The 13619-nt window shown below is 43.4% G+C and overlaps 1 protein-coding gene across 4 annotated transcripts in view; it reads left to right on the forward strand.

Annotated features, from left to right (window-relative positions):
- GFOD2 (Gfo/Idh/MocA-like oxidoreductase domain containing 2) overlaps positions 1-13619 on the forward strand; it is a 38734-nt gene that overhangs the window by 11345 nt on the left and 13770 nt on the right. For all 4 annotated transcript variants that reach the window (XM_007198136.2, XM_007198132.2, XM_007198133.3 and 1 more), the window contains exon 2: positions 13134-13222. The gene's annotated coding sequence lies outside the window, so the exon portion shown is untranslated. The remainder of the gene's footprint in view (positions 1-13133; positions 13223-13619) is intronic.

A 13619-nucleotide genomic window follows, 5' to 3' on the forward strand; every position in this document is an offset into this window, starting at 1 on the left:
TCAGTCCCTGGTTGGGACTAAGATCCTGCAAACCACGTGGCACGATAAATAAATAAATAAATAAGGAGGGAGGGAAGGAAGGAAGGAGGGAGGGAGGGAGAGAAGGAAGGGAGGGAGGGAGGAAAGAAGGAAGGAAGGAAGGAAGGAGGGAGGGAGGAAGGAGGGAGGGAAGGAAGGAGGGAGGGAAGGAAGGGAGATTTATTGAGGGCCCAACTCAATAGCTAGGGTCCTGGCCTCATCACTGGCCACAGTGCTTTATTTTAGCATGTTTTATATTAAGATAGAATTACTGAAAAAATTCATCCTCAGAAAAATCTAATTCCCAAACAAGCCCCTTGATACTGGCCCCTTGGAATGTGTCTGAGGGGCCACAGGTCTGCGGCAAAGTCTGAGGAGGGGTGCCGTAAGGGTGCACAGCTCTCAAAGGCGGCTGCTGCCGGGGAGTTCCAGCTGTGGGCTGGTTCTGGGATGTGGGGGGCTGGGAGCTGAGCTAGCCACCTTCGTGGTGTGCCAACCTTATTGCCCAACCTGTACAGCTACAACCAAAAACTGTTTCACATTATTTCTCACTTAAGGCCTTCATTAGCTTCACCTGCCTACAGCGATGCCGGAGAAGAACTCCTCTCTGAACCCTCACTTCCTTAGTATGAGTTGTTCGTGAGTGGTGAGGACTTGCCTAACACCCACAGCTCAGCAGCTCATCCAGTGTGATGTTGGCTAGGGAAAAGTGCCATCTTCAGATCCTCAGCAAGTGCCGAGACTTAGTAGATCATTGGCCTTAGCTTGGCTTCAGCCATTGTCTCCATACAGTCATCCCTCGGTATCTGTGTGTGTGCTGGGGGGGCGGGGGTGGTGGTTCCGGGACCCCTATGGATACCAAAATCCGCGCATGCTTCAGTCCCTTATATAAAATGGCATATAACATACATCCTCTCGTATGCTTTATATCATCTCTAGATTACATATAATACCTAATACAATGTAAATGCTATGTAAATAGTTGTTAATACAGTGTAAAACTATGTAAATAGTCACTGGTGTGCAGCAAATTCTAGTTTTATGTTTTGGAACATTCTGGTATTTTCTTTTTTTTTTAATATCTTAGATCCATGGTTGGTTGAATCTGAGGATGCGTAGATACGGAGGGCCAACTGTATTGGTACCAAAAGTATGCTTACACGGTTTTTGTTTTGTTTTAAAGGAAAGAGACTTTTAATTCACACATGTCCATTTAATTTGATTATAGATGTAAATCCGCAAGGTGCAAGTAGTTTGTTCTATACCCTCAGACACAACTTAGGGTGGTTAAAAATTGAGGTATAATTTACATACAATTAAATGCACAGATGCTAAGTATTCAGTTTGATGAGTTGTGACAAATATATCCCCATGTAACCACAATGCAACACAAGATATAGAGTATTTCCACCATCATTCGTTTCCTGGTGCCCCTTTCTAGTCGGTTCCACACCTCCCTGCCCCACACCCCAACCTGCCAACCACCACGCTACCACTTCTGACTACTGTCACTAATAAGTAAGGTTTGCCTGTTCCTGTACCTCAAATAAATGGAATCCTACAGTATGGGGGGTTTTTTTGGTGTGTGTGCCTAGCATCTTTCACTCAACATAATATTTTTAAGATTCACACATGTTGTTGCATATATTAGTAGTTCATTCATTTTTACTGCTTTTCTGTATTCCATTGTATGCCTATACCATAATTTGTTTATCTAATCTCCTATTCATAAACATTTGGGTTTATTTCCAATTTGGGGCTAAGATGAATTAGGACTGCTGAGAACATTTTGTCTAAGTTTTTTGTGGACGTATGTTTTCATTTTCTTGGGTAAATATCTACAAGTGGAGTTGCTGTGTCATTGAGTTGATATATGTTTAACTTTATAAGAAAATGTCAGTTTTCCAAAGTGACTATACTATTTTACACTGCCACCAACAATGTATGAGAGTTCTATTTGCTCCATATCCTCTCCAAACTTTGGGATTGTCAGTCTTTTTCTTTTTTTCTTTGCCATTCTAGCGAGTATCTTGAGTATCTCAGTGTGGTTTTAGTTTGCATATCCCTGATAACTAATGATATGGAGTGCCTTTTCATGTGCTTATTGGCTTTTCCTGTATCTTTGGTGTGAAGCGATCAAAGTCCTTTGACATTTAAAAAAAATGAAGTTGTTCATTTTTTCATCGTTGATTTGTAGGATTTCTTCTGCATACAAGTCCTTTGTTACATATATGTTTGGCAAATATTTTTTGCTAATCTGTGGCTTACCTGTTTATTTTTTTAGTGGAGTCCTTTAGTGAGCAGAAATTCTTTAAAATTTTGAAATCCAGTTTATCAATGGGTTAATGCTTTTTGTGTCCTGTCCAAGAAATCTTTACCTATTCCGTGGCCTTGAAAATGTTCTCTGATATGTTTTTCTAGAAGCTTTATGGTTCTGGGTTTTACATTTAGGTCTTTGATTCATTTTGAATTAATTATTGTGTACACAGTGAGAAAGGAAGGGTCAGGTTTTTTGTTTGCCATATGGAAATCTAATTGTTCCAACACCATTTTTTTAAAAATTAATTAATTTATTTATTTTTGGCTCTGTTGGGTCTTCATTGCTGCATGTGGGCTTTCTTTAGTTGCGGTGAGCAGGGGCTACTCTTTGTTGCGGTGTGCGGGCTTCTCATTGCAGTGGTGTCTCTTGTTGCGGAGCACAGACTCTAGGCGCATAGGCTTCAGTAGTTGTGGCTCGCAGGCTCCAGAGGGCAGGCTCAGTAGTTGTGGCTCACGGGCTTAGTTGCTCCGCGGCATGTGAGATCTTTCCTGACCAGGGCTCGAACCCGTGTCCCCTGCATTGGCAGGTGGATTCTTAACCACTGCGCCACCAGGGAAGCCCACAACACTATTTTTTAAAAAGAGTATTCTTTCCCCATTGAATTAATACTTTGGCTGAAAATCAATTGACTGCATTTATGTGGCTTGCAGGGTAAAGATACTATTACAAGGCAGTAACTTTGTAGAAATCCCTAATGGCTCTTTTTGAAGCCTGGCACTGAAAAATAGAAAGCATAATTTGTAACTTAAAAATATATAGTTACAAGGCAAAGTATTATAGATTTTTTAATAGCTTGGATGGAACCACCCCGGCTCCATCCATCTGTAAGCTTCTGAATAGCTTGATGATTCTAATAGCATCAGAAAGACAAAATTCCAGAACAAGTAATGACACTTGAAAAAAACCCTGAGGGCTTCCCTGGTGGCGCAGTAGTTAAGAATCCGCCTGCCAATGCAGGGTTCAAGCCCTGGCCCGGGAAGATCCCACATGCCGCGGAGCAACTAAGGCCATGCACCACAACTACTGAGCCTGTGCTCTAGAGCCCGCGAGCCACAACTACTGAGCCTGCGTGCCACAACTACTGAAGCCCGCGCGCCTAGAGCCCATGCTCCACAACAAGAGAAGCCACCGCAATGAGAGGCCTGTGCACTGCGATGAAGAGTAGCCCCCGCTCGCTGCAACTAAAAAGAAAGCTCACGCGCAGCAACGAAGACCCAGCGCAGCCATAAATAAATAAATAAGTAAGTAAGTAAGTAAATAAGTAAATAAATTTATTTTTTAAAAACCTGTCATTTGTACACCCATGTTCATAGCAGCATTGTTCACAGTAGCTAAAATGTGGAAGCTACCCAAGTGTCTACTGACAGATGAATGGATAAACAAAATGTGGTATGTACATGCAGTGGAATATTATCCAGCCTTAAAAAGGAAGGAAATTCTGACATATGCTACAACATGGGTGAGCCTTGAGGACGTTGTGCTAAGTGAAATAAACCAGTCACAAAAGCACAAGTATAATATGGTTACACTTATATGAGGTACCTAGGGTAGTCAGACCCATATAGACAGAAAGTAGAACGGTGGTTACCAGGGGCTGGGGGGAGGGGGAATGGGAAGTTATCATTTAATGGATATAGAGTTTTAGTTTTGCAAGGTGAAAAGAGTTCTATGGATGGGTGGTGGTGATGGTTGTACAACAATGTGAATGTACTGAATGCCACTGAACTGTACATTTTTAAATGGTTAAGATGGTAAATTTGATGTTATATGTATTTTACCACAATTAAAATTTTTGAAAACCTAACTATACAAGTACAGAATATTAGGACATGTGCAAAATCCTACCATGTGTCAGGATGACATGGCTGTCTAAATTCTAAAATGAATGGAAGCAACAGGAGTGTAATGTACAGGGAAGAAGGCCAGAATATGCTCAGGATATGGTGTTCAGTTCTGGGGGCTGCATTTCAGGGGCATATTGACAATCTGGACAATGGACAAACCAGAGCAGCCTTAGCCAGCAGGATAGAGAATGTGAGGAAGGTCTGAGGGAATTAAGGGAGTTCGGTCTGTAAAGGAGTGTATCAGTTAGCTTTTGTGGTATAACAAACAACCTCAAAATTCAGTACCTTAAGACAAACATTTATTATTTCTCATGGTTCTTAGGGCAACCTGGGTGGTGGTTCTGGTCTGGGTAAGCTCAGCTAGAACTGGATAGCCTGAAATGATCTCAGTCAACTGGCAGTTGACTCATTGTCAGCTGGAGCAAAGGGGATGACTTGGTCACATGTTTCTTATGATCCATTAGGATGGCCTGGGCTTGTTCACATGGTGATGGCTCCAGAGATCCCAGGAGTAGCCACAGAGCAAGCCTTAATGCACAAGTACTTTTCAAACCTCTTGTGTCATGTTGCTAATGTCCCATTGACCAGAGCAAGTGACATGGCTAAGTACAGTCACTGTGCGAAGTGATTGACTACCCAAGGCATGAAAACAAGGAAGGGAATTATTGTGCCCATCTGCAAACAACCTAGGAAACATAGAGGAAATATGAGAGTTTCATTAGGAACATCACAGGTTGTTCCACAGTGTAGAAGTAAGACCAATGGGATGGAAGTTAAATGAGGGTAGACTTCAAGTCAATCTAAAGTAGAACTTTCTGGCTAAAGTGGCCCCAGAAGAACAGAAGCAGACCACCAGTAAAAGGAGGGCGTTGCCATTGGATGTGTTGGAGAGGCTCTATGACCAGCCTTTCTGACCAACTCAGACCTGTTACATCATCTCCAGGAAGCCTTTCCTGCTTGCGCACCACCTGGGGCCCATGTAGTTAATGGTGCTCTTCTCTGTGCCACACACAGATTCCTGTTGCTCTACCTGTCATACCTTATAACAAATGTGTTTACCTGCCTGTCTTGTTGATGAAATGGAGTTCCTTAAGGGCGTGGATGACATCTGATTCACCATCTCAGTGCCAATATCTGCAGGAAATTGTGTTCCATCCTCAGATTGCCTCCTGGTGGTCAGATGTCTGTGGCAACTCGAACCATAGAATCTGCATTTCAGGCAGAATGAAGGGGGAGGTGGGGGGGGAATACGCCCGACAACTGAGATTGCCGTCTTTTTAATTTATTTATTTTGGCTGTGCTGGGTCTTAGTTGCGGCACGTGCGATCTTTGTTGCAGCATGCAGGATCTTTAGTTGCAGCATGCAGGATCTTTTTAAATTTTTATTTATTTATTTTTATAAATTTATTTATTTTATTTTATTTTTGACTGCGTTGGGTCTTCGTTGCTGTGCGCGGGCTTTCTCTAGTTGCAGCAAGCGGGGGCCACTCCTCGCTGCGGTGCGCGGGCTTCTCACTGCGGGGGCCCCTCCTTGTTTCAGAGCACAAGTTCTAGGCGCGCAGGCTTCAGCAGCTGTGGTGCGCACGCTCAGCAGTTGTGGTGCACGGGCCCAGTTGCTCTGTGACATGTGAGATCCTCCCAGACCAGGGCTCGAACCCGTGTCCCCCGCACTGGCAGGTGGATTCCCAACCACTGTGCCACCAGGGAAGCCCCAGGCTCTTTTTAAATTTTTATTTTTTATTTTTGATTTTTAAAATTTATTTATTTACTTATTTTTGGCTGTGTTGAGTCTTTGTTGCTGTGCATGGGCTTTCTCTAGTTGCGGTGAGCGGGGGCTACTCTTTGTTGCGGTGCACGGGCTTCTCATTGTGGTGGCTTCTCTTGTTGTGGAGCATGGGCTCTAGGCGCACAGGCTTCAGTAGTTGTGGCACACGGGCTCAGTAGTTGTGGTTCATGGGCTCTAGAGCTCAGGCTCAGTAGTTGTGGCACACGGGCTTAGTTGCTCCACGGCATTGGGATCTTCCTGGACCAGGGCTCAAACCCATGTCCCCTGCATTGGCAGGCGGGTTCTTAACCACTGCGCCACCAGGGAAGTCCCCCAGGCTCCTTTTTTAGTTGCAGCATGTGGGTTCTTAGTTGTGGCATGTGGGTTCTTAGTTGCAGCATGCGGGATCTAGTTCCCTGACCAGGGATCAAACCTGGACCCCCTGCATTGGGAGTGTGGAGTTTTAACCACTGGACCACTAGGGAAGTCCCGTGGTTGCCCTATCTTTAAAGAACATTTCCAGAAACTCTACCAAACTGTACCTCGTATTATTTGTCTTCCTAGACACACCTGTTTGCAAGGGAGGCTGGGAAATATAGGTTTTAGCTCAGCACGCTGAAACCCCCAACATTATAAACAATTGTTGGTAGAAAAGGATTCATAGGCACCTTCTGCCCAGGGTGTGACCCCTACTTAAGCTGCCTAATGAATGAGTGACCTCTCTGAAGTTATGCACTAACGCCAGCGTTCCCAGAATCTGTGACTCTTCACACACACAGTGAGGTAGGGTGTTCTTTTTATCATAATCCTGGCTACCTTCATGACTATACGCTGTCGCTTGGAGCTCCTGGCCTTATAACCCTTGGGATAGGGCAGGGATCAGCAACCCTTTTCTGTAAAGGGCCAGATGGTAAATATTTCAGGCTTCGTGGGCCATATGGTCTCTGTTGCAGCTACTTTGCTGTCGTAGCACAAAAGCAGCCATAGATAAAGGAATGGGTGTAACTGTGTTCCAGTAAAACTTTATTTACAAAAACAGGGACTTCCCTGGTGGTCCAGCAGTAAAGAATCTGCCTTACAATGCAGGGGATGCAGGTTCAATCCCTGGTCAGGGAACTAAGATCCCACATGCCGCAGGGCAACTAAGCCCGTGCAGCACAACTACCGAGCTCGCGTGCCTCAACTAGAGCCCATGTGCTGCAAACTACAGAGCCCACGCGCTCTGGAACCCAAGTGCCACAACTACAGAGCCCACACACCCTGGAGCCTGCACGCCACAACTACAGAGCCCTCATGCTGCAACTAAGACCCGACCCAGCCATAAATAAATACATAATAAATTTAAAAAAACAAAAAACAGGTATCATATTGGATTTGGCCCACCTCTGTGATGGGGAGTGGGTCTCGTCCTGTGGTTTTGCAGAAGCTGTGACTCCATGGGCTAGACATACAGAAGGTAAGATGATATTTAGCCAGTCTGGGAAGAACAGAATCCACAAATCCCAGTTTTGGCACGTGTCTCAACTGTCAGGCCTCATGGCTTCCCTGTTTCTCTTAATGATACTACAACTTCCCAGGCTTAGAACTTCAGTATCATTTTTTAGGGGGTCACATATTTTTTAATATAATTTACATACCAGTAAAATTGACCATTTTTAGTGTACAGTTCTATGAGTTTTGACAAATGCATATAGTCATATAACCACCACCATAGTCAAGATATAGAACAGTTCCTTCACCATTCCCCACCCCCAAAATTCCCTTGTGGCATTTTGTAGTCTCCTCAGGCCCCTGACCCCAACCCTTGGGAACCACTGATCTATTATTCTGCCCCTATAATTTGCCTTTTTTATTATGTGATATAAATGGAATCACACAGTATGGAGCCTTTGGAGTCTAGCATCTTTCATCTAGCATATAATACATTTGAGATTCATCCATGTCGTGGCGTGTATTAGTAGGTCTTTTTTTATTGCCGAGTAGTATTCCATTACATTAATATACTACCGTTTGTTGATCCACTCACCAGTTGAAGGACATTAGTGTTGGTTCCAAGTTTTGGCAGTTACAAATAAAGCCAACATTAGACATTAAAAAGTAAGCCTGGGCTTCCCTGGTGGCGCAGTGGTTGAGAATCTGCCTGCTAATGCAGGGGACACGGGTTCGAGCCCTGGTCTGGGAAGATCCCACATGCCGCGGAGCGGCTGGGCCCGTGAGCCACAATTGCTGAGCCTGCGCGTCTGGAGCCTGTGCCCCGCGACGGGAGGGGCCGCGATAGAGAAAGGCCCGCGCACCGCGATGAAGAGCGGTCCCCGCACCGCGATGAAGAGTGGCCCCCGCTTGCCGCAACTGGAGAAAGCCCTCGCACGAACCGAAGACCCAACACAGCCAAAAATAAATAAATAAATAAATAAATAAGAAAATCCTTTAAAAAAAAAAAAAAAAAAAAAGTAAGCCTTCACATATGGGTTTTTGTGTGAACATAAGTTTTCATTTCTCTTGGTTAATAGCTGGAAGTGGGATTGCTAGGTTGTATGCTGTGTATATTTAACTTTAAAAGACGACAAACTGTTTTCCGAAGTGGCTGTACCATTTTTCATTTTCACTAACAACGAACAGCTGCTTTATATCCTCGCCAGTTTTTGATACCAGATTTTCTGAATTTCACACATTCCAATAGGTGTGTAGTTGTAATAAATAAGTTTTAATTTGCATTTCTAATTAATGCAATTTAATAACTAATCTCATGACTTGATATGTTGAATTATTGTAATTGATTTTAGAATATTGAACCAGCCTTACATTCTCTTGGTCATCATGCATTGTCCTTTTAACACATTGCTGGATTCAGTTTGCTAATACTTTGTTGAGGATTTTCCTTTTGTGCCTATGTTCATGAGGGATGTTGGTCTATAGTTTGGCGCCATTTTTGGCTTTTCCCTCTCCCCTCATAATCCCAGGTCCTATTGATAGCTGTCTGCTCCACTTCATTCCCTCTATCAGACCCTCCTTATCTCTTATTTTATATCTTAACTGGTTCTCTGTGTCTAGTGTCTCCTGAACTCTATTCCACCTACATGAAATTAAAAAAAAAAAAAATTCAGTGCTTCTCTTTGTTTACTGTATTAGTTAGGGTCCAGGCAGGACACAGCCAGCACATTCAGAGGGTTATTGAAAAGCCTTTAATGGAGAGATTATTTACGATGGTGAGTGCGGTAAGGGAAACCTACAAGGGATGGTGGCCCACCGAGGGACTGGCAGGGACTGGCTATAGCTGATACTGTTACCACCTGAGGCACAGTGGGGGAAGGGAGGGGTACCGGAACCCAGCAAAATCTGTGGCAATGGGAGAGGGGTCCTCCGTAGTAGACACTGACCTTGGTCAAGGATCACAGCTCCTGCCAGAGCCACATGCTGGTAGGGAGAGAGGCAGAGAATGAATACTGTAACCTTTCTTCCTGTGCTCTGATCTCCTCCTGAGATTGGCTGGACCCAGATGGAAGCCAGAGGGCCTGAAGCCCACGTGATACAGTTCTTAGAGACTGACCTTCTGATTCGTGGGGGACAGAGCAGAGCAGAGAGGGGATCAGGTGGCGAAAGTGGGACAGAGCAAGAGTACCGAGCACACCCACCAATCAAAGTCCAAACTCCTTAGATTAGCACTTGTGCCACCAGCTCTGGCTCCTACTCCCTTTCTGACTTCTTGCTCCCAAAGTTAAGACTGTGTCTTTTCATCTTTTTATCTCCTACAGTCTCCCTGTTGGGGCCCTCAATAAAGGTGTGATGTATGAACAGAGCAATATTGGTTTGAGTGGTGGAGCTGAGGCAAGCAGTCGCCAAGCCAGGGAGCAGAATGAACTTTCCTGGCTCACACTCATCGCTAGGGATGAAAGAAGAGTTGTTCCACACATACAAGCCTCTGTTTTTATGGAGGCTCGGAGAAGCTCAGTAACCTGCTCCAGGTTTCACAGCTAGTTGTGGCAGGTGTGTTACACAAAACCAGCTATGGAAAAAAAAAAAAAAAAAAAACCAGCTGTGGAACCCTGGAAGAGTTACCTAGCGACTCTAAGCTTCTGCTTTCCTCATCTATAGGACAGAATTGCGTAGACCTGAAGGGATATACTATACATTACACTAAACACTGCCTGGCCTATTGCACTCACTGCATATTAGCTTAGAATATTATCTTCATAGTCCTACACAGCTTTCGAAGAGGAGATATCTAAGGCAGTCATACATAGCTTTAAAAAAAAAAAAAAGATCCATGTAGTGACTTACTATGGGGCCAGGCCCTGTTTTAAACGCTCATGAATATTAACTCATTTAATCCTTAACTCCTCTGTGAGGTACATACAGTTAACCCCATTTTACAGATGAGGAAACAGAGGCACAGAATGATTAAGAAACTTACCTGACGTTACCTAGTTGGTCAGTGGTGGAGCCAGGATTTGAGCCCAGGCAAGGTTGGCTGCAGATTCCATGCTTCTAACCTCTGTGCTACCTTCCCCATAACCTATAGCCTTGTCAAACTATATATAGTCAGTCCTGTCAAGGCACTTTTCCCCCTTCATTCCTGACCAGCATATGCTGATTGGAATGCATGTGAGCTAGGCAGGACTGGGTTTGTGGAGATCTTTGGAGGCACATGAAAGGTATGTACAAGGATACTGGGGGCAAGCAATAGGACATGTTAGGGGTGAGAAAGGGTAATCACTGAAATAAATGAGGAAAACTAGTTCTGTCTACTGGAGCAGGAAATACCTAGTCAGGCTTGCCTAGCTTCATGCCATCTGGCTTCCTCAGAGGCCAGCTCTTGCCCCTTTATTTATGGGTGTTGATGAAGCTGCCCTTTGAGTCACTGTCAGTGAAACAGAGGTTATTAAAATTTCTTCTAATCCATTCTGTTGTTTTAAGCCACCAGTGCAAATATACACCCAAATATAATTAGAACATGAAGGAATGAGGTGTGAGAGAGGAAGAAGTGTGCCCTGGGCAGGAATTTAGAGAGGACACGGACATCCTTGCTTATGGTGGCTATGTCTTACTCGCCTGACCCTTAGAGCTGTTTTAATGAATGACCCACAAAGCTTAAGCAGAATCTTACTGTGTAGTGCTACAAATTTTACACTCTCAAGCTCCCAGAATATCCATGACTTGTAAGTAACTCCCCAAAAACCTGTAAATGCAGAAAGTGACCAAAATAGCTAAAGGGAGTTCAGGACATGAAAATTATAGAAGATAGTATGTGACTGAACTGTTTTCTAACTAGAAGGGAATCCTGTAAGGGCAAGAGAATTATCAGCAAAGAGGAAAGAGAGGTGGCTGAGAGGCCACGGACATTATTCACCATCAGAAAGAAAGATGGGACTTCCCTGGCAGTCCAGTGGTTAAGACTGCGCTTCCAATGCAGGGAGCACGGGTTCAATCCCCGGTTGGGGAACTAAGATCCCACATGCTGCGTGGCATGGCCAAAAAAAGAAAAAAGAAAAGAAAGAAAGAAAGATGGTTAAGCTAGAACCCAATGGTAGAAATGGTAGAGTGCAGGGAACAAGCCAAGCTCCACAGCCCAGAGAGTAGAGACAGGAGGAGGCAGGAAGCTGACAGGGGTCTGGAGTTAGAGGCAGCTCAAGTCATGCTTATGTCCGTGGTTCACAAAGGCACAGGTGTCCTTCAGGTAGGATCAAGCAGTACTGTAGGATGCTGTACTGTGGGCTATATGGGCAAACCAACCCCTAACAGAGATGTATACTTCGCACAGTACAATTGTATCTACGGTAGAAGCAAAAGAGAAGCTGGATCTGAAAATGAAATTAAGAAAACAATTCCATTTACTATAGCATAAAATAAAATACTTAGAAATAAATTTAACATAAAAGTACGTAACTTATACTCTAAAAACTACAAAACATTGTTGAAAGAAATTAGACATCCCATGTTCATGAATCAGAAAACTTAATATTGTTAAGGTGACAACAGTCCCCAAATTGATCTACAGATTCAAAGCAATCTCTATCAAAATCCCAGATTGACAAACTGATCCTAAAATTTATAGGAAAATACAAGGGTCCCATAATAGCCAAAATAATACTTAAAAAGAACAAAGTTAGGAGACTCACACTTACTGATTTCAGAACTTACTATAAGTTCAGGACAGATGTATAGACCAATGGAATAAAATTGAGAGTCCATAAATAAACCCATACGTTAATGATCAACTGATTTTCAGTAAAGGTGCCAAGGTCATTCTGGGGGAAAGAATAGTCTCTTCAACAAATGGGGCTGGAACAACTAAATAACCAAATGTAGAAGAATAAAGTTAATTAGTATACCGGTGACTTCCAAATCTGCAGCACAAGCCCAGCTTTCTCTCCAGAGCTTCACACCCGTATATTCTAAGCTCCACAAAACCCACATGACCAAACCTGAACAGAAGCAATAAAGTAAGATGGTGAGAACATCTTACTTTACTGTACCTCCCAATTCCTTCCTTTCCCCCATCCCCTGATTTACCTTCTGTCTCCACGGATTTGCCTGTTCTGAACATTTTATATAAATGGAATCATATAATATGTGGCCTTCTGTGACTAGCTTCCTTCACTTAGCATAATGTTTTCAAGGTTCATCTGTGTTGTAGCTTGTATCAGTACTTCATTACTTGTTGTGGCTGAATAGTACTGCTTTGTATGGTTATACCAGATTTTGTTTACCGATTCAGCAGTTGATGGACATTTGGGTTGTTTCTACTTTTTGACTATTATGATTAATTCTCCTGTGAACATTCATGTACAAATTTATATGTTAATATGATCTCAAAGGGGCTCAATAAAAAACTGTTCCCCACTGTTTAATTCTCCCAGAAAGAAAAAATACACTCATCATCTGTTACTCTGAAGCCATTGTTTTCATCTTGAGTAACTGTCTCCCCAACTTTTAACTGGTTTATAGCTAGTAATTTCACAGAGCGTTCTTCTTACTAGGTTATCTAGGTATGTGTTTTGAAACTCATCTCTTTTGGAGATAACCCTTGAAAGTGACCCTACACAAAGCTAGACCTGTCTTGAGATTTCTGGATCTTGCAGGGCCTTGTAAGTCATACTAAAGCATCTGGACTTCATACTGAGTCCAATGGGAAGTCACTGAAATGTTTAAAAAGGAAGGGAGTGATGTGATTCTGTTTGCATTTTAGAGAGATCTCTTCACAATATGAGGAATGGATGAAGGAAGGAAAGAATGGAAGCAAGAGAGATCAAGTAGAAGGTTGTTGCAGTCATCCAGGTGAGTGGTGCTGGGGGCTAGACTAGGGCAGTGGCAGAGGGGATATCAAAGAAGGGGTGGATTTAAGACATAATAAAGAGGGAGGATCAACAAGACTTGATGATGAGTTACCTGTACAGGTAAGGGAATAAAGAGATTGCGATGCTGGCCAGCTTTCTGAGTTGAGGAACCGAGTTGATGATGGTGACATACCAAGAGACAGAGAATACAGGAAGAAAATGTTTGAGGGAAGGTTTATGATAATTATTAAGTGCTGACTGTATACTAGACACTTTACTGGGCACTTACAACCGGACCTCATTTAATCGTCAAAAAACCCCAGGAGCTAAACAGCATTAGACCTGCTTTTCCCATGAAAAACATTGCATTCAGCTAGGAAGTGGTGAGGCCAGAATTT

Source organism: Balaenoptera acutorostrata, chromosome 19 (assembly GCF_949987535.1).
Source record: "Balaenoptera acutorostrata chromosome 19, mBalAcu1.1, whole genome shotgun sequence".
NCBI lineage: Eukaryota > Metazoa > Chordata > Mammalia > Artiodactyla > Balaenopteridae > Balaenoptera > Balaenoptera acutorostrata.